Genomic DNA, 22,571 nt, shown 5'->3' with positions numbered 1-22,571 from the left:
CCACTAGGGGGAAACAGTTTCTATTTATATTAATCAGTAATGTCCTCTTTTAAACACAGTTTCCAACAATCCAAAGTTAGTTTCAATTTTCAGTTACTTTTACTCCTTTTTAAAAGCAGCTGGAGACAATAGAAACAATGTATTTCTCTTATTTAGCTAGCTGTCAATGAACGTTCTAAACACTGTCAATAAGCATTCCAAAAGACGTCAGTCCTGCTAGCAGCCCATTTCCAGAGTCAGAGCGGCAGTATTTTAGCTCTCTTCGGTCTCTCCTGCAGGCATACTCAATCCACAACTTTTCCCCCTCTTCTCCTGCCTCCAAGGGGGGGTTTAATGTTCTTTACCAGTGGAAATTTAGTCCTTTACAGTAGGCTTTCCAAGACTTCAGCTTGCAGCCTCATTGCTTCAGTCTATTTACAAAAGGGGAAGGCGGACTCCTGTATTGAACCTCCCCGTTACGATGCCAAATTCAACTTTTTAAAAATCCAATTCCCCCGCTTCAGCTCTACTCACGGGTAATTACTTTAAAATCAAAAGTCAGCGCTCTCCGGCAGCAGCTATGCGGCTTCGCTCCGTGGAAGAAGCAGACGATTCGAAGCACTGCGCTGCTCACCCCACGTCGCTCCGGACCCCTGAAACTGGGTTTCCCCGCGAGTAGGGGAGGCGCAAAAGGTACCCGCCGAATCCCACGCTCACAGGCTTCTCCCGCCTGTGATTTTTTACGGGTCTCCGCCTTCGCCGTGGCGGCCAGACCCAGATTCCCACGGGGCAAATTCCTCCCGATCAGAGGAATTCCGCCATTACTGGGGGCACCAACCCGGAAGTCCCCATAGCAAAACCTTGCTGTCCCACCAGGTGCCATCCTTTTGTGCTTCCTCCATCTCACCAGGCTCTGCTTCCTATAACTAGAACATGGTATTGTTAAATCTGTTTTTAATATGTCTATGCAAATTTTATCACTGTAATATTTTTTTTACTACGTTGTGACTTGCTTTGGGACTTTTTAGTGGGAAGTGTTTTACCAAACCTAATTTCTATACTAGAGCCTATACAGTGGTACCTCAGGTTACATACGCTTCAGGTTATATATGCTTCAGGTTACAGACTCCGCTAACCCAGAAATAGTGCTTCAGGTTAAGAACTTTGCTTCAGGATGAGAACAGAAATCGTGTTCTGGCGGTGCAGCGGCAGCAGGAGGCCCCATTATCTAAAGTGGTGCTTCAGGTTAAGAACAGTTTCAGGATAAGAACGGACCTCCGGAACGAATTAAGTACTTAACCCGAGGTACCACTGTACAGGATAATTGATAGAGATCCACATACAGGAAATATTCTTTTGTGTTCATTCCTTCCACAACTTTACTGAGGTCTGCTCTGGGTGGCGGCAATCACCCCAAAAATCTCACCCACCATGAGTGGCATTTAGATCAGCCCTTGTCTTTCACTTCCAATAGATGATTATCTGAGCCAGAGATACATTATCACTCCTTTGTCATTTTACAATTACCTGATTGTTACCTGACATTGTTCAAAAATATAATAATCACCTCAAGTGTTGCTATGACTACATCCTAAATGAATGTTCTGCAGTGCTCAGAGCGAGGACTTTTGTTGGACTGGCGCTGCCTAAAGAAAAGTTGCTAAAGAAATAACTAGCAGCTTTCAGACAGGGTTGCCCAGTCTGAGTATGACCTGGAGTTTTCCATATTTTCCCACTTTCCGCAGTGTCTTCAAGGGAAGTGCATGACCCTTTTCCCCCACCAGGCCATACTCATTCCACCTCACTAGACTCCCCTCTCTAACCAACAGTAACCAATCCTTAACAGCCAGGGCTATGTGGAGAAGGAAAATGGGAGGATACTAGCTGCAAAAAATTAAAAATGAAGAGATCTCAGAAATAAGCAGATGATGTAGCCCAAACTTTTCCAACCTGGTGCCCTCCTGATATTTTGGACTACAGCTCCCATAATTACCAATAATTTGCATGCTTTCTAGGAGTGATAGAGCTGTAGTCCTAAACATCTGGAGGACACTAGGCTGAGGAAGGTTGAGGCAGCCCAGGGCAGGCGCTTGCCACAAGCATTATACTTGTCTGAAATGCCGAAATTGACAAACAAAATTAGTGTAGAAAAGATGAAGAAAAGCAACCTCCTAAGTAGGGAAATAAAATCATGTTGTTCAGTAAAATCTGTGGGTGTTATAATTGTGCAAACTCAAACTACAACACACTTCCTTCTTTAATAACAGCTCAGTGTTGTGTTTGTTCAGCTTGTCTATTACCAAAGAAGAAAATGATATTATTATGGTCCAAAAACATTCCCTGAGAGGCTCCAGCTTATTATTATAGATTTATATTATATTATATTATATTATATTATATTATATTATATTATATTATATTATATTATAATGTTTTCCTTTGTACATTTCTCAAAAGCTCTTGTAATTTGACCAAGGTATGATTTCCTGCAAGGGCATTTGATAGCATATATTGTACCAATAAGTGCTGCAGCTACATAGGATGTATTTTTGGGGCTTGTATGTCCTTTAATCCACAGGGACAGAAAATGAGTTTTCTTAATTGCATACTTCTGATATATGCAGTGACCAGACTGGCACTATCCTTTCCACAGTCGAAAGTGCAGTGTTCTCAACACTGATGTTCTCTTGCGCTCTCAGTCAGACTGAGTTTCCCCAAACCTAAGATTGTAAGTGACCCTTATTCAAACCTTGTGCATCTTTGGCTGGACTTTATTTATAGTGTAACTTAAAGACATGTCTAGATCTTGTCATATCTTAAAGACAAACAGATTTATTATGGCAAAAGCTTTTGTGGATTTGAGTCCACTTCATAAGCTATATGAAGAGTTACTATTTTCTTATGCAAATGGTTGCCATATGTCCTCTTTTTCCAGGACAAGTCCTCTTTTTCATGATGACAGTTGCCATAGAGATCCATAGTTAAAAGTAGAAGTCGGCAAATGTGTCCTCTTTTTTGCTCTTCAAAACATGGCAACCTTATTTTTTTATGTTAACACAGACATTTTAACATTGTTAAGTGGAATGAGACCCCATTATCTAAATTTAGGCCACTGGTAGTAGGACTGAACTTCTTAGCCCTCGTTATACATTATTCAAGTGAAGGCATAACAGGTACAAAGGGCTGCATCCCTGTCCCCAGTGATGTGCAGCTGGCCTTGATGCTGCTATTCACACATTAGGGTGAACATCTTAATTGGGGAAGCCTGTGTGTATTTTTACCCAAGTCCTGGAACCTAGAACAACTACGGAAGTCCACAGAAGGAGACTTGCACCTCAAGGATCCACACTAATGTGAGGCAAATTCTACCTGAATTGCCCATTCACACGAATAACATGTGAAGTCTGGAATAAGGGACTGTCCCTTCAAATAAGGGACGCTTGACAGCTATGGTGAAGGGAGCTGTTTGATGTTCCTTTTTTCTAAGAATTATCACTTTAAGGACAGTTGCATAGTGGTGGGTTGAAATGTTCTCCCACTGGTTTCTGAAAACTGCTTTTTCCAATATTGGAGTCCTATCCCTTTATCCTGTTGCCTAAATCAGTGGTTTTCAACATTTTTGAGTCCACAGCTCTCTTGACCATCCACATTTTTTTGCAGCTCCCCTGTGGAAGCCACTTACACTGAGGTTCTGTTACAGGACATGCATAAGTGGGGATTTTCCCATTCCACAACACCACTTTTCGGTGCTATTTTTGGCACGTGATTAAGTGGGAATGCATGTGGGAGCCCATGCAGCGTCACTGCTCCGCAGGGCCGAACTGACACTCTCCACATGGGAGACCCAGCCGGCCTTTCCTGAAATTAGTGGGCACATGGTGGGCGAGGCAGGAGTAGAGGGGAAAAACAAGGTTAAGATCAGAAGCAGAAATATTTTGTTATTGTGAGGAAGGAAAGCTTTTCACATCATTGGATGGGTAGTGTAGGAGTCTGAGAAATTAATGACATAAAACCTTAGGTTGCAAGTCTAAGAATAAGTCAGAAAATAAGCATTATGGAGCTTGGCTGTTGAATGACCTGGGCCTAACTGAGCAAGGCACTTCCTATGTTCTTGCCAAACCAAACACGATGTGGAGATGTGAGAATAAGGTATCACAAGTTTAAAAAGTAATAGCAGGTGCAAAGGCTCCATTTGGATTTGGGTTGTATTTCTGGAGGAAGAGTGGTTAACCTGTTCCCCTCCTGCCATCATCCTGAGACAAATCCTTTCCCAAGCCACTGCTTGCCCCACACGAGCAACTGGGGGGGCAGGGCTTGACTATTGTTAGTGTTTTGCAAACCCCCCCCCATCTTGTAGGACATCTTGTTTTAGTGCTCAAGTATAATTTCTTCATGCCCAGAATAAACTTGCAAGACAACTCTACGGGACTGCCCCTCCCCCAAGAGGTGGGCTGCAGGGAGACTCTGGTCTGGTAAATTTCTTGCTGGTGAGCTAACCTACAGGCAATGTAAATAATTTTTGCTCATAAACAGAAAATGAGAAGGATGATTAGTAATAAAAATCAAACAATTAGAAGTCCCATCACCAGTGCAAGCATATTTCTAGATACATGGCGCACAGCTCAAAGAGACTGAAAAACCAACCCTCTGGCTTGGCTGAAGGACAGCACTGCAGGTCAAATGCTTTAGGATTGACAGGTGGCTTCCTTCCAGGGTAGAGGGCATTTTGCATCTGCAGACAGATGCAGCTGCAGGATTATTGATTCTGAGTGAAGCAGTACATGAACTTCTGTAAACAAGCAGAATTGCCTCATGGAGGCCCTTCTCTGTCCTTGACCTCTCACATGCCAATATTCAAGCAGTTCCATATTATCTTTTATTTTCACAGTGTGCAGTGTTTCCTGGGCTGGAGTTCTTCTAGTGCAGCTGGTAGCACAGTTAGCAGATTTGCATATTTGAATCAGTAGGTGGTTCAGTGGTGGGTGGCAAATATTCAGATATGAGTTGAAATCCCCCCCTTTCAATCCCACATAAAGAGTTTAAGCTATTTAAAACACCATTGTACACTCCTGCACCAATGTAGAAACTATTCATTGGTAAAGATTACTCTTAATACTGCAAATATTCATTGTAAAAAATAACTTGAAATGTTACTAGAATATAATTTAATAATGAGCTTATGTTCTGCATAAAGAGCACTAAGATCAAAAGTGGTGTTCTGTTTAAAAAAAAGTTTCCAAACTGCAATCATCTTGACTCACAAAGCAACAAAGGCTCCTGCTATGTTCACTGGCTGACATTTAAATTTTGTGTCTTCTGGGGAAATAAGCATATTAACTTAAAAGAAGAATTGAAGCAGTATTTCCATGGTCTTGGCCCACATTATATGGTTGCCACAAGCGTCCGTCTTCGAGTGCCACCTGGTACGACCGAGGTCCAGTGACTCCCACTACTGTGGCTGGCACCCAAGGAATGTCCCCCACATAGTTCCGGGCAAAGACCTGGTTTCCTGGGACAAATGACCGTGGCGCGTTGGCACAGCCTGGGGGTTCAGCCACGGCAAAGTCCGGGTGTAGCCGGTCGAGCGGTGACCTGAGGCGGCGGCCCATAAGCAGTTCAGCAGGACTCCTCCCTGTGGCTGCATGAGGGGTGATGTGTTGCACGAACAAGTATTCGGTGACCCGCTCATGCCAGTCTCCCCGGTCCAGGCGCGCCAGTGCCTCTTTTGCCGAGCGCACCATTCTTTCCGCTTGCCCGTTGCTGGATGGATGAAAGGGTGCCGTTAGGGCATGGCTGATGCCCAGTCCCAAAAGATACCGCTCAAACGTGCCTGACGTGAACTGCGGTCCGTTGTCAGAGACAAGGACATCAGGACAACCATGCGTTGCAAACAGGCCTCGCAGCACCCGGATGACAGCTTCGGTAGTGGTGGAGGGCATCAGGGCGACCTCCAGCCATTTGGAATAGGCGTCCACCACTACCATAAAGGTCCGGCCGTGAAAGGGGCCAGCCAGATCGATGTGCACCCTCGACCAGGGTGTCTTTGGCGTCTCCCAGGTGTGTCCCTTAGCTGCCGGTGGTGCAGGCCTCGACTCTTGGCACGCTTGACAGGCGGACACCCAGGCAGTGATGGCATCGTCCATATTAGGCCACCAGACGTAACACCGAGCCAACGCCTTCATTTTGACAATTCCCGGGTGGCCAACGTGCAGAGCCTCCAGGACGCGCTGACGGAGTCCCTGGGGAATCACGACGCGGTCTCCCCACAGCAGACAGCCGCGATGAGCTGAGAGTTCATGTTGTCTGGTTGCGAAGGGCTGGAACTCCAATGCAAAAGGCCCTTGTGGCCACCCCCTCCACACCCAGTTGAGCACCCGGCTGATGGTGCGATCCTGGGCAGACGCGGAGGCCACAGTGGCAGCCGATACAGGCGCTGCCGGAAGATCCTCAATCAGAAGGAGCGATGAAGCTGGAGCCGGGTCTTCCACAAATGCTGGAAGAGGGCAACAGCTGAGGGCGTCGGCATGGCCCATCGATTTCCCCGGGCGATGGATGAGCCGGTAGTGGTAGGCAGCCAGGAAAACAGTCCATCGCAGCATGCGTGGCGAGAGGACCGGTGGAGTTGGACGATCACCGGCGAGGAGGCCCAGGAGCGGCTTGTGGTCAGTGATGAGGTCAAAAGTCCTGCCATAGAGGTATTCATGGAACCTCTTCACTCCAGCCACAAGTGCCAGTGCCTCCTTGTCGAGCTGGCTGTAATTCCGTTCCGTCGGAGATAGCGTCCTAGAAAAGTAGGCGAGCGGTGCTTCTCTTCCGTCTGGAAAACGGTGACTAAGGACAGCACCGATGCCAAAAGGTGAGGCGTTGCAGGCAAGGACCAGCGGCCTGGATTCACTGTACTGTACCAGCACACTGTCTGATGAAAGGAGAGCCTTGACCGCGTTGAAGGCCGCCGTCTCCCGATGACCCCAGGCCCAAGGCGTCTTAGTGCTAAGGAGTCGGTGAAGAGGCTCAGCCACTGTGGCTTTGTGGGGCAGGAACATGTTATAAAAGTTCAGCAGCCCCAGGAACGCCTGCAACTCCGTCTTGTTCTTTGGGGTGGGGGCCTGCTGGATAGCGTGGATCTTGGATGTGGTCGGGTGAAGGCCGGAGGCATCGATAAGATAGCCCAGGAACTCTACCTGTGGAACGGCGATCTGGCACTTCTCCCTCTTTACCTTGAGCCCGGCCTCTTGGAACCTGGTCAGCACGGCACGGAGGCGCTCGAACAGCTGCTGGTGTGAGTCTGCAGACACCAAGACGTCATCAAAATATGGTACCACGCCCGGAAGCCCTTGCAGGAGACGCTCCATAAGGCTTTGGAAGATGCCAGGAGCCACACTCACCCCGAACTGCAACCGGCGGCAACGGAATGCCCCCCGGTGGGTGATGATTGTCTGGGCTTCAGCAGTGGCATCATCGACTGGCAGTTGTTGATAGGCTTGGGCAAGGTCCAGCTTAGCGAAGACCTTACCCTCACCCAGGGAATGCAGCAGGTGTTGGACAACAGGAACCGGATAAGCGTGCTGCTGAAGTGCCTTGTTGATCGTGCACTTGTAGTCAGCGCAGATTCTCACCGACCCATCTGGCTTGACAGGCGTGACGATGGGGGTTTCCCACTTGGCGTGGTCAACCGGCTCCAAAACTCCTTGGGCGATCAGTTTGTCCAGTTGTTCGTCCACCTTAGCCTTGAGAGCAAAGGGAACCCGGCGTGGCTTTAGCTTGATGGGGGCGACTTGTGGATCAAGGCTAAAGGAGATGGGCGTACCTGCATATTGCCCCAAGGTGCCGTCAAAAACCTCGGCAAAGTCTTTGACCAGACCCTCAGTCTCTGCGTTAGAGATGCAGTTGATGCCGGTGACTTCCAGGCCGAGGGCATCAAACCAGTCTAGCCCTAGGAGGCTTGGCCGCTGACCTTCGACCACCACCAACCGGAGCAGGCCCGAAAAATCCTTGAAGGCGATCCAGAACCGGCCAACGCCTACCACGGGAATGTCGTTTCCCTGGTAGTCTCTCAGGTGTACGCGGTGAGAGTCGAGTTGCCTTTTGGACACTCTGGGTACCAGTCTTTTGATGGTGCTCCATGACACGATGGACAGGGCAGACCCGGTGTCGATCTCCATGTCACATGGAGCTCCTTCAATGAGCACTGTGACGTTCAGCTTGCGTCGCGTAGGCGAGTCGGTTTGGCCAATCATGGTTCCAGACGGGCACCGGCAGTTGGTGAGAGCGAAACAACTTTCCTTGGCAGACTAGAGTGAAGACTTGGACTTGCGAGTCGATGAAGGGGGGGGGTGTCAGACGGAGCCGATCGGCAGACCTTAGCGATGTGGCCCCTTCTGGAACACTTCCTACAGATGGCATCTCTGAATCGACACTTGGCACGGGAATGGTTGCCTCCGCAGCCGGCACATTCCGGTTGGCCCTTGGACTTCTGTTGGAACTTCCTGCGCTCCCGCTTTGTCTGGTGCACGTCATCGTCTTCACTGGAGGATGCCTCATCACTGCTGGCCTCTTCATGATGCACCGGAACTGGCTCCCTAGCAAGACGCGGGCTGCTGGACTTGCGGATCTCCTGGGCGGAGCGTTCAGCAGCTTCTGAGGCCACAGCCTCCTCAATGGCTTTCTGTAGCGTGAGGTCTGGCTTGGCAAGGAGACGCCGTTGCAGATGGATGTCCCGGACCCCGCAGACGATTCGATCCATCAGGGCATCGTCTAAGTCTTGGAACTCACAGTGCATTGCAGCCTGTCGCAGGGCGGTGGTGTAGTTGTTGATTGACTCCCCTTCTGCCTGGTTCCGGTGGTAGAACGCATGGCGGGCAGCAATCTTGGACGGCTTTGGTGCGTAGTGGTTGCGGAGCTTCTCTTGGATCGTGTCCCATGGTGTTGCCTGGACTGCTTCAGGCGCAACCAATGCTCGGGCCGTCTCAAACACCTCAGGCCCACAGAGGCTGAGGAATAGGCCCCGCTTCCGATCCTTTGATACTGCTGTCAGCTCGTTGGCTTGGAGGTAGCAGTCGAACCGAGCGAGGTAGGAGTCCCATGATTCAGAGGCTGGCGCAAACGGCGGTAGAGGCACAAGTGAAGCCATGATTCTGATGCCGGCGTGAAGGGCGATGGATGGAACACAGTGCTCTTAGCCAGAACAGTCAGCTCTGAATTGGTTCTGTCCTGTGATTTCGCTCAGTGATTTCGCTCTGTGATTCAGATCAGTGATTCAGCTCAGTTCAGAGGCTGGCCGCATCTGGCTGTGCTCTGATGTCCATCGATCCCATCCTCGTCGCCAGTGTTAAGTTGATTTCTCCAAGTAGCTCTTTATTTTGTAAGCTGGAATAGAACTGACTGCAAACAGCTCAGCCGGCCTGCTTTTATAGGCAGCCGGTTGTCAACATTGTAGCAACAACAGCCCAGAGTTCCCGCCTAAAATAACTGACGTGGACCTGAGTGAAAACTATCTACAGACCTGAGTAAAAACTATATACAGTATCCCCCTGCTGGCCCAGGGTGAAACTTCACTACATAACAGTTGCACCTTCTCCCCTCACCTCACGAACCTTTAATAGTGGCCCAAACACACAAAAAAGTAGCTGGTGAAGTTTTCCCAAGGATGGAGGTAAGAGCCAGACGTGGTAGGTATGCTTAACAGTCTCTTCATAACCTTTTTTAAAAAGATTAGAAGCAGCCATGAGAGGCAAATGCAAGGAAACCAAACCCTGGGAAAGTGCTGGAACCTCTAGAGTATCTGGTCACTTGGAGATTGGGATGCAAGCAACAATAACTCTATCTCTTTGAGATTATCAGATTAGTATTTCTCACCAGGGAAGCAAATTAATAAAGAGGTGGTAGCAGTAACTTGAGGTGTTGCAGGCTGGTCTTGTTTCAAGACAGCTGGGCATGTCCACAGTCAGTCTCATACCAGTCATGAGTGGCTCACCCATGAGGCAAGGTGAGGTGACCACCTCAGGCGGCAGGATCCACAAGGACAACAGATCCAACCTCCAGGAAATGCATTGCTGCCTGCTGCTGCCGCCTCCGCCTCTGCCTCCACAGTTGCCACGATGACTGTGGCATCCTTCTTGGAGGCTAGATCTGCAGCCTCCTCAGAAGCCCCTTCCCCCCATGCCACCTCTTCAGCGGCCTCTTGCTGAACAGGAGGTGCTGCTGGTCTCCCAGGGCTGGGAAGAAAATAGCAGGGGCTGCCTTCTGGGGTCTCCTGGGGTCTGCACCACCCCAGCGTGACACAGAGCAAGCCGCTCCCCAGCAGGCTTTAATTCCCACTTCAACCATCAGGTAAGGTTGATTTGATTCCCCCTACTCCATTCCTGAGGTAAATCATCACTCAGCCCTTCTTTCCAGACAGGGGTGGGAGCAGTTTGTGGTTTGCCTCAGGTGCCAACATGTCTTGGGCCAGCCCTGATACCCATTCTATGACAAGAACTGTGGCACTAAGCATATATTTTTAAAAATCCAAGTAATTAGCTTCTCTATTTCATCACCTTGTACTTTAGGAGTAAAGCTTCTGATGTAGATTGACTGTGCTGGTATGATGGCATTGTATGTTCACAAACATCCCAATCATTCAGGGAACAAACCTGTCTGCCAAAAGGGTTACTTCTTATTACAGGTAGGTAGCTGTGTTGGTCTGCAATAGTTGAAACAATTAAAAAAGAAATTCCTTCCAGTAGCACCTTAGAGACCAACTAAGTTTGTTATTGGTATGAGCTTTCATCTGAAGAAGTGTGCATGCACACAAAAGCTCATACCAATAACAAACTTAGTTGGTCTCTAAGGTGCTACTGGAAGGAATTTTGTTGTTGTTGTTTCGGTTACTTCTCAGTTTGGTTAGGGTTAAAACCTCAAAGGTTTTAAATCTGATAAAATCCTTATACGGAGGGGTGTTTGATCTGATAATGCTCAGGGGGCAATAAGAGCAAAGTTATAATGGGTTATGGTACTGGACGTCATATACGGTAAAAGGTAAAGGTAAAGGTACCCCTGCCCGTACGGGCCAGTCTTGACAGACTCTGGGGTTGTGCGCCCATCTCACTTAAGAGGCCAGGGGCCAGCGCTGTCCGAGGACACTTCCGGGTCACGTGGCCAGCGTGACATCGCTGCTCTGGCGAGCCAGAGCCGCACACGGAAACGCCGTTTACCTTCCCGCTGGTAAGCGGTCCCTATTTATCTACTTGCACCCGGAGGTGCTTTCGAACTGCTAGGTGGGCAGGAGCTGGGACCGAAAGATGGGAGCTCACCCCGCCGCGGGGATTCGAACCGCCGACCATACGATCGGCAAGTCCTAGGCACTGAGGTTTTACCCACAGCGCCACCTGCATCCCGTCATATACAGTAGATTTGAACTAAACAACCTATCATTTCATAGAATTGTAGAGTTGGAAGGGACCAAGAGGGTCATCTCGTTCAACCTCCTGCAATGCAGGAATTTTTTGCCCAATGTGGGGCTCGGACCCATGATGCCAAGATTAAGTCTCATACTCTACTGACTGAGCATCCCAGAATATTTGACTACAGGTTTCTACTTTCCATTTTTTAAAAAAATATTTTTATTAAATTTTCCAACATACATTTATAATATCCAATCTGAATTTATCACATATTTTCTCTTTTAGACTTCCTTCAACCTTTCTGACAATCATCCATTATTCAAATTTTTAAATACGCATTTCCTAATTTTATATTGCATTTTATAGACCTTCACCCTCTTAGTTTTCATCAATACAATAGTCCTCTAACATTCACAGAGCTTCTTGAAATCCCACTAACGTTATTTGCTCATCACATACACATTTCGGGATAATTTGAAAATTTTCCCCAGTCCTCGATGAACTTTTGATCTCGAAGATATCTGATCTTTCCTGTTAGTTTGTCTAGTTCTGCATAATCCATCAGTTTCATTCTCCATTCTTCGAGCATCGGCAATTGTTCCTGTTTCCATTTTTGGGCCAGTAGTATTCTCGCTGCTGTTACTGCGTATTGGAAAAGTTTACAGTCCTTTCTATTTATTTCATTTCCTACTATTCCTAAAAGAAAAGCCTCTGGTTTCTTAACAAACGTATATTTCAACATCTTTATCATCTCATTATATATCATTTCCCAGAAGCCCTTCACCTTTTTACAATCCCACCACATATGATAAAATGTTCCTTCTTTTTCTTTACATTTCAAACACATTACATGTTTTATACATTTTTGCAAATTTTACAGGTGTGATGTACCATCTATAAATCATTTTCATAACATTTTCCTTTAACGCAGTACATGCTGTAGATTTTATATTTTCATTCCACAGTTTTATCCAGTCCTTAAACTGTATATTATAACCCATATCTCTGGCCCAGTGTATCATAACCGATTTAACTTCCTCATCTTTTGTATACCATTCTAGCAAAATTTTATACATCTTGGACAAAAATTTATTCTCATTATTTATTATTTCTGTTTGAAATTTAGATTCTTTTTCCTCATAACCTCTTTCTTTTAGGTCCTTTTTAAACATTTCATTAACCTGGTAATAATGCAACCAATCATACACATACACTTTCACTTCTTCATAGGGTTTCATTTTCCATTTTCCTCCCTTTCTTATAAGACTCATAACTTCTAACGGAGATAGCCAGTGGGGAGTTCTTGATTCTAATAAACTTCTATATCTCTCCCATATTTCTATGAGAGATCTTCTGAAGATGTGGTTTTCAAAACCTTTGTGAATCTTTCTTTTTTCACACCATAAATAAGCGTGCCAGCCAAATCTATTATCAAAACCTTCCAAATCCAATAACTCAGTATTTTTTAACTTTATCCATTCTTTCAACCAACAGAGACATGAAGCTTCATAATATAATTTCAAGTCTGGCAGGGCAAAGCCTCCTCTTTCTTTCGCATCCGTTAATAACTGATACATAATTCTTGGCTTCTTACCCTGCCAGATATATCTTGAAATTGCTCTTTGCCACTCTTTAAAAATCACTGTCCCCTTAATTATTGGAATTGTCTGAAATAAAAATAACATCTTTGGCAGCACACTCATCTTAATCGTTGAAATTCTCCCCCAAAAGGATAACTTTATTCGACCCCACGCCTCTAGATCTTTCTTTATTCCCTTCCACACTGGCACATAATTATTCTGAAACAAATCAATACTCTTGGGGGTTAACCAGATTCCCAAGTATTTAACTTTTTTCACCACTTCTATCCCTCTTTGTTGTTGCATTATTTCTTGATCCATATTTTTCGCAAACATTTTAGTTTTTTTCTTGTTCAATGTAAACCCTGCTACTTGTCCAAATTGTTCAACTTCCTCCAGAACGACTTTTGTACTTTCCGACAGTTCTTCCACTGTTATTACCAGATCATCAGCAAAGGCTTTTACTTTATATTCATTCTGGCCTACTGCCACACCTTTTATTGCTTCATTTCTCCTTATTGAATTTAGGAAAATTTCCAGAACCATTATGAATAACAATGGTAAGAGAGGACATCCTTGTCTTGTACCTTTTGATATTTTTAATTCTTCCGTAGTCATATTGTTTATAATCAACTTTGCTCTTTGTTCGGTATATATCACTTTTATTCCATTAAAAAATTCTTTCCCCACCTCCATGTGTTCTAAATTTTTTTAACATAAGGTCCCAAGATATATTATCAAAGGCCTTTTCTGCATCCACGAATATTAACACTGCTTGTTTCTCATTCCTGGCTGTCAGATATTCTAACAAATTAACTATATTCCTTATATTATCCTTCATCTGTCTGCCAGGAAGGAAACCCACTTGATCTTTATGTATAACTTCTTGTAGCACCTTTTTCAACCTCCTTGCTAAAATACTCTCAAAGATTTTATAGTCCGTATTTAACAATGATATAGGCCTGTAATTTTTAACTTGAGTCAAATCTGAGTCTTGTTTTGGAATAAGTGTAATAAAAGCTTCTTTCCACGTCTCTGGCATTTGTCTGTCCTTAAGAATATTATTCATAACTTCTCTCAGTGGTATAGACAGGATGTGTCTCATTTCTTTATAATAATTTGCTGTAAATCCATCTGGTCCTGGAGCTTTCCCCTTTTTCAACTCTTTTATGACTTCTTTGACCTCTTCCAATTCTATAGGGGCATTCAGCCTTTCTTTCTTTTCTGTCGGGATCTTCTGCACCTTTTTTTCTTTTAAAAATCTTTCTATTTTCCTCATATTATTTTTTTCTTTATTATTATACAAATGACTATAAAAATCCAAGAATCCTTTCCTAATACCTTTTGGATTGACTATCTCTTCACCTTCCATAATGATTTTATTTATTGTATTCTGTTCCTTTCTTTTCTTAATTTGCCACGCCAGCCATTTTCCTGATAGGTTTCTACTTTCCAGGCAAGAGCAATACTTGGACTATTCAGCTTAATATTTTTAACTAGCAAGTGCTGTACAAGATGCATGCAGCAAATGACTTCTCTCCCACATGCCTTCTCCTTCTGACAGCTACAAGACCTCGCAGTATGAATCATTTTCTTAGCATCTAAAATGAAATCAGCTGAAGGAAAGAATCTGTGAATGGCTGGGAAAGGGGAACTTTCTGCCTGCAGTGCTGCTAGCTCTATTTTCAGTTTGTGCCCTTCCTTTCTGACATGAATCCGCACAACTGATTAAACGGGATCTGTTTTAAAGCAGTTCACACTCCTTGCCCTACTTCATTTGAGAGAACAGCAAATTATCCACAGGGTGTTCTGACTTGCCACAGACCCACTTGAAAACATTCAGTTGTTGAGGGGGGAGATGAAAAGCACTCTGGGATGCTGAATACCTGGCAGCTGCCGCTGTGTTCTGTGTATCGTGCCTTGCTCATTAATCATAACTTCTGCTTCAAAGGATCCCTGACAAAGCACAACAGCAAGAGTCGGGCAATTATCCCTCTGCAGGTTTCTGGGGACGAGTCTCCAAGGTGATGTATGTGCCATACTGATACTCCATCCTTGGAACATCCAACAGAAAGGAGACCCTTCTCTGCCAACGCTGTCACTACAGAACAAGGTGTAGCCAATGTGGTCCCCTCCAGATGTTCCTGGATGCCAGCACTCATAATCCCTGACTGTTGGCCATGCTGGTTGGACTGGGAGCGGATGGAAGTTGTAACTCACCAACATCTGGGAGGGAGCCACATCAGGAACAATGGGGCAATCACTGACAAACTAACCACATAGCAGCACCTGTGGTGGTGTAGACCCTCCAAATGTATTTCAGGAATTGGTCACGTGTTCAGTGCGATAATGTGACACAAGTTTTGGGCTATCCTCCTTCCTCCATCATCACTCTCTCTACAGTGTTCAAACTGTTTCTACCATGTTTATCTACATGAGAGATCTTCTTACCCCACAATCCACCTATATTTCCCACCCATTTCATGAGCGGGATCAGGAACATATATACAAAAGTGGAGTGTCTGACTACTAGGCCCTCTGAGTGGCTGTGGAAGACGGCGTAGTATTGGGGGTTAACCCACATGGCCACTGAGTAGAAAGTGGTCAGCTCTTAACAGGCTACTCTATTGTGTGCCTCAAGCTCATAATAATCTACCATATTATTTTCCCTCTTTTGGAGCCATCCCATGAAATCAGTTGACCCTTCATATTTAAATTGATTGACACCCCATAAATTTGTAGCAAGCACTGCACACAAGAGCACAGACAGATGCAAAAAACAAAACAAAAATCTGGAACAAATGGTGGGAAATTTTAGATTCAGGAATGAAGCGAATGAATAGTTTTAAATATTTGGTTTGAAAATGTAGCCATTTTTGAGAGATGTGGTGGAAAACTACCACCAGTGTCCCTCTGGATATTGTTGCTCCTCGGGAGAATAATCATTTTAACAGCATTGCTACTACAGATTGCTGCCTTTCTTAATTCAAGCAATACAGTCTCCAGCAGCCTCTTTAGAAAGAGACTCCACATTTAACCTCCAACCCACAGCATGGGATTTTTAAAATTAACCATAAAAGTCCATCTTTCTCCTCTCTTTCCCTCTTTTGTTTGATTTAGGAAATTGCTTTTTCTGTTGTCAAAAGTGGTACTGTTGCTTATTATAAATACTCATCTCATTTTCATCTTTGATTAACAAAATGTCCAAAGTTCATATGCACACAATAAAATAATAAGGTGAACAAGAATACCACATAAAGTAACAATTTCCAACATATCAGCAAGATCCAACAGTCACAATACAGTAAAAGCAACAGCAAACAACTATAAAACATGCTAAAATACCTGGGCAAATACCACCTCACCTGACACTGAAGACTTATGAAGGTGAGTGCCAAACAAACCACAAGCTATAGAAACCTCTCCATGGTCACCACTTACCTAACCTCAGATAGTGAAAAGAGCTGAAAGAGTTCTGATAAATATCATTTTGTACTCATGTGGCAGAAAATGGATCTTTCGATACAATTTTAAAAAAACACTCAGAAACAGCCTCAGTCTTCTGCATAGTAGAAATTCAGATGACACATTTTGTTTCATCACCACATTTTTATAATTTGCTTATACAATGGAAATTGTAAGAGAGAGAGAAAAAATGAATGTGTAGAAAGAAAGAAAAAATTCTGAAGAGAGCAGGGGAAATAAACAGCAATAAACAGCAATATTAAGGAGAAAGAGCCTATATGGGGAAATGTTGTCTGTTATTTGTTCATTCCAGAACTGGATAAACAAAGCCTATATCTCAGTGAATTAGTCCTATTGGCTACTACTTAAAGCTTTTCTTTTGGACGTTTGTTTTGTCATTAATGCTATCTCCCATAATTTTCTCAATTAGTCTGTTATAGCCAAAGGATCCCCCCCCCCAATTGGTAGGTAATGCAAAGTTTAACACCAGCCAATAAGCATGCCAACTGAAGATCTGTGCTTCTAACTCCTGACCGTATCATGCACAGAAGACTTGTTCTCGGAATTTCAAAATTCATATCCTATTGTTTCTTGTATTATATTCAGTGGCCCAGAATGTTTTTATTTTAATGTACTTCCTACAAAGCAAGTGCTGGCAATATATTTTATTCATTCTATATGGGGGAAAGTACCATTGCCGTGGCCTAAACCACAGAGCCTAGGGCTTGCCGATTAGAAGGTTAGCGGTTCAAATCCCTGCGACGGGGTGAGCTCCCGTTGTTTAGTCCCTGCTCCTGCCAACCTAGCAGTTCAAAAGCACGTCAAAGTGCAAGTAGATCAATAGGTACCGCTCTGGCGGGAAGGTAAACGGCATTTCCATGCGCTGCTCTGGTTTGCCAGAAGCAACTTAGTCATGCTGGTCACGTGACCCGGAAGTTGTACGCCGGCTCCCTCGGCCAGTAAAGCGAGATGAGCGCCGCAACCCCAGAGTTGTCCGCGACTGGACTTAACTATCAGGGGTCCTTTACCTTTACCATTGGCCAGTTGTTCTGAAATTATTTTTCCTTCTTGCTGGTACTAATTAGAGTTACTTGTATGAATTTGAACAACCATTCCCATTCAGTTTGTTGCACTATAATATTAGGTTTTCAATAGACTCTTTCCCCATTTTTTCCTGTATGTCAGCTGCTCTCTCTTTAATTCAGATAGAATTAAAATTATTTTCTCTGATGAGTTGCAGCAATATATTTTCAAATGGAGTTTAAAGTAATGGTGTCCGGGGCAGATTTATAATCTGCAAGACCCTGTGCAAAACATTTTTGGGTGACCCTATTCATTTACCTTAATTAATGCAACTATGTGAAAATATGGGGTGCATGAGGAGATGACAGTAGTAATATTTCTGTCTTTGCATGTATTTCCCCCTGCCCCTTGGGAACAAATCCTGCTGTGCTGTTTATAATAACAGCACCTCTGAAACTGGTGAACCAACCTCCACTGACTTTAATTGGGAAGCAGGAGAAATGAAGAGTGCAAACAACGCTAAAGATTCAAATACTATAATTCAGCAATGGCAATGCATTGTAATTATGCTTCAGATGTATTCTCTCAGTTAACAATGTATATTAATAACTTGTGCGGCCCTCAGCTTCAGGGGGCCCTAAAACTGCATTTTGCGCATACCTATGAATCCACCACTGCATGGTATTCCATGTTGTGTTAATAGTTGTCCTAAGAAAAAGATTTAGCACCTTCTGCAGAGTTTTCTTCAACGGGAACAGGAGTGCTCTAATAGCTAAGCCAGCTCCATCAAAACACCACAGATACCCAATCCACCCTATAATTACTCCGTATGATCAGAATCAATTGAGATTGCATGCATCTTCATAAAACCAGGTTGCCTAAGCCTCTTGCTGGGGGCAGGATAGCTAGGATAAATAACAGATGTGATAGTGAACACCCCTGCTGTGTTCCCTGTGGGAAGGTTTACTTTAGCAGAGTTAAACAATCCCCTTTATAAGTTTATGCAGTGGTCTGAGTTCTACTAATAAAGATGCCTTCCTGGTTAAAAATCTCTTTAAACCCCTTTTAAAGAATACACACACAAATCTGATTCATGTTAATATAAAACTATTTCACTCTCAGATTCATTCAGGTTTACAGAACTGTACCTGAAGGCAGGCTTAGGTTACATAACAAGCAAATAAACTAAACCAGGGGGAAGTTGGTCCTGAGGTGACTGCAAGTGAGCAGCTACCTTTCAAAACTACCAGCAACCGACAAACTGGTTGTCACAGCAACTGGTTAGAACATGGAGGCCGGTAGTCCTCTGTCAGAATGTTGCACTTGACTGCACCTTTACATTCCACATTCCATATAAAAGTGCAAACAGCATCAAGTCCACCAAAGTTCAAACTTGCTCGTGCTTCAGAGTCAGTTAGTCAGATAACTTTCATAAGTTTACCTCCAAATTGCATAACTTCAAAAACTTTCTAGAGAGACATCCATTCAAGACAGTTGGAACTTCTTGAACAAATCTAATGAGATTCAAGTGATTGGTATCTTTAAAGACTTACTGTTGTGCATCATATTTAGAGCTCTGTGCACAGAATCCAATATGTGCCTCTAAGGAACAAAGCCCTGATGATTGCTATGAACATAGTATCCCACCACTCTGTTCAACCTGGGCATTAGAAGGTTTGTGTCTTGGTTAATCAGGGCAATGGGACGATATAGTCCCAGCTGAGTGGGATCTCTGTTTGGTTTGGCAATCACAGTTGGATGAGACTCTCTCCAAGAGTCTGGTAAGCCCCCACCCCAATTATGTTGTTAAACAAGACAGCAATATAAGAGGCTGATTTTTCTCCAAATATAAAAATTGTTTCCAAATCTGTTCCAAAGGGATTTAGCCATGTTATTGATTACTCTTGAATCTTGCTGCTTGGACTCATGAACTATTTGGGAAAAGTCTCCTGGAGGAGAGCGGGGAGTGTTCGCGTGACACATCTACACACTGCAGCCAACACACTAATGTGTCGCAACACACGGTTTGGAAAGCTCTGATATAAAGGTGTCATGAGTTCGTTATGTGGTGGTCAGACCCTCTTTTTGAGCAGCATGAGCTAAGGTCTGCCCATCCAGTACTGGATTAAGAAAGCTTTTTGAACCTATACACTTGTGTCTGCTTCCCTTTCTTTGGGATTTTTGGGCATTCCCCCAGGGAAAGAACTTGGCATAATTTTATGCAACATTATTCTATATTTCCATGCTGCCACAAGCCAAGGTCTCATGTCTGAGCCCCTCTATTAGCAATCCTGCACTTCCAACTCATCCTGCACTTCCAACACTTGCTGCCTTCCAGTTACTTGCAAGCTCCCTGCCCAACATTTTGAACTACAAAGCCATATTGCCATCCCTTGACATCCATTCCAGCCTTTTCCATGCCTAAGCCTGCCACGGACCATGTTGTCTACGTCTGACAGCTCCAATTTCTTGGAAGCCTCTAACTTCAGTAAATCTAATCATGTAGATTTAACTTGTCTCCTTATGGATCTTGTCAATTTTGTGCCCCCTTGGCTTGGCATACTATGCAATGGAAATGCCCACACTGCCCTAAATTTGATTGTAGATAAATAATCAGTTATGTAGGATATTGCAGTGCAGAGAGCTGCAACCGTCAGCCTAGCAATATATCATGATTTTCTTCTAAACTTATAATAAAGACACTTAAAAAAACCTTTTGCTTCCCAGATCTTTAAGGTGATTTCCAGGGCTTTTTTTTTCGGGGGGGGGGGCGCAGAACATTTTGTGAATCTAAGTTTGGCCTCATTGAGAGACACTATTTCAATATGAGTAGGAAAATGAGAGTACCCCTAAATATTTTTTAAGAAAAAAAGCACTGATGATTCTTTATTTCCTTCCCTTTAACCAGGTGCTTGATCTGAAGGAGAGACAGAGGTCTCTGTTTGGTCCTGTTGCCTTATTCATCACGGTATTGATCTCATTAGAGGGACTGTGGCAATGGAATCCTTATTATCTGGAGAATCAGTGGTTGACAGAAAAAAAATGTGTACTGGTATTCTTATGAAATTCCTCCTTCCCTGTGCTTCTTATTCCATCTATTTTTGAAGCTGGCCTCATGAGCAGGAAGGTCCCAAAGGACTAGGAGAGGAGGAGAGGGAGGTTTTGAAAAGCTTGATGAATACAATTACTTCCAATTGGAGAGGTCAGTTAAACGAGGGACTTAGATAAATGAGCTTTTGTGAAATGTTTATGAGCTGCTATTTACAGTGAATAACCTCCTCTCATTCAGGTAGGTCTGACACAGTCGAAATAAATAAATAAAATGTCCAGTAGCACCTTAGAGAGTTGGTCTCTAGTGCTACCTGTTAAGTTGTGGGTGAACATATCAGACGACACAGCGATTCTTCAAACAGCTCTTGTTTATTCAGAGGCAGAACAGAACTGAACTGAAGGGCTCAGTCAGCCTGCTTATATAGAGCTCCAGAACAACACTTACTGTAGCAACTTTCTAAAACTATCCAATCACTGAACGTCACTTTCGATCCTTCATTTGCATAAAAACTATCCAATCACTGAACATCACTTTTGATCCTTCATTTGCATAACTATCTACAGTATCCCCCTGCTAGCCCAGGGTGAGAACTTCAATACATAACACTACCGGACAATTTTTTTATTCTCATGTTTATCTTGCATTTTTTCTGTTTTAAAACACCCAGTTGCTACAGTGCCGCTGCAGGACATATTTGTTCACGTAGAGACAAACTAGGAGCCATGTCAAATACTTCTTTGTCCATGGCATGTTTGTCCCTGATATATATCTCTTGAATGTAAAAAAATAAAAAAATAAAAATTGCAAGACAATTGCTATTTCTTCCTCTTGTCTGAAGTCAGTTTCATGCAGTTTCATGTGTATTGCTGTTCTAAGGGTACCATCACCCAGGCTGCCAGGAACTGTATTCCTAAAATGCTTCAATAGTGCTGAACCAATCATAAGTAGTTAATTGCTCGTCCTATTATTTTGAACCATTGGGATATGTTTGCTTAAAGTATTTGTACTGTGACCTTGATCAGTGAAGTTACGTTTTTGCCAATAAAGACTGAAAAGGTGGGCTTTGTTAGAGTCATGATTGGAGCGCTGTAGTAAGGGACTATCAGACTCTGGTATGTGATCAGGGTAGAGGGGGGTTGTCTTTTGTGAACTGAATCACACAGGTGCCTTCTGCCCCCCCCCCCCCGCATGGCAGAATAAAACGCTCTTTCTCTGGATTAACCCCTTGGTGTTGTTTGACTCCTTTTGTCTCTGCTCGGGTGCAACCATTATTCCTATCCATGGATTAAAAAGGCTACAGTATCAGAAGACTTAGGGTAGTCCTGAGGTTTGAAAATGGCAACAAATCTGCCAGCGGGGTGGGGGGAACCGAGGGAACCAATAAACCTCAAAACAGCACCAAAACAACTCAACAGCAGGGGATATCATGTGGCTGGAAGGTGAAGATGAGCAGTGGGTGAAACGGAATGGCTGGAACCGGACAGAGAGCGCATAGGTACATAAAGGGAAAGAACCTTGTGTGGCTGAGAAACAAGTCCTAAATGTCCCTGGGGATGCAAGTGAGAACTGCCCGAAGGAATCAATGGAGAAATTCATTTCTTTCCATGGAGTTGTGACTGGGCAACAGTCTGCACCTTCCTCAAAACACAAATTTCCTGCTACGTCTAACAGTCCTTATTTAGTGTGAACATTTAAAAAACAACCATGCTAATGCACATTCGAAAGCAGATGTAGCTCATTGTCCTCAAATTCATAGAATCACAGAAAACTAGAGTTGGAAGGGATGCCAAGGGTCATGTAGTCCAACCCCTGCAATGCAGTTATCTCAGCACGGAGTCCCTCATCCGATTTTGGTTGCGGGGTGTGAGGGGAGGGAGAGAGAATCTGCCGCCGGTTCCCCGCCCCAAATCACGGCTTTCACTTTTCCCTCTTTCTATGCACAACTATTTCCCCGACCATGAGCAGGCGGAGCATGCAGGGGGCGGGTAAATGTAGTCACAAACAGCATCCACATCGAAGGGATGGTCACTCTGCTTTCCCCACCTCTCCTGAGTCTATGGCCCAGCTAGCACCCGCTTACTCAACTCAGGG

At 44.3% G+C, this 22,571-nt stretch overlaps 1 long non-coding RNA gene across 1 annotated transcript in view; it reads right to left on the bottom strand.

The window, feature by feature from the left end:
* LOC307220077 overlaps positions 1-22,571 on the bottom strand; it is a 45,474-nt gene that overhangs the window by 20,539 nt on the left and 2,364 nt on the right. The gene's annotated exons all lie outside the window — the stretch shown is intronic.

Source organism: Podarcis cretensis, assembly GCF_951804945.1.
Source record: "Podarcis cretensis genome assembly, chromosome: 7".
Taxonomy (NCBI): domain Eukaryota; kingdom Metazoa; phylum Chordata; class Lepidosauria; order Squamata; family Lacertidae; genus Podarcis; species Podarcis cretensis.
The sequence above is the reverse complement of the archived record's forward strand: the minus strand, read 5'-3'. Positions and strand labels throughout refer to the sequence as shown.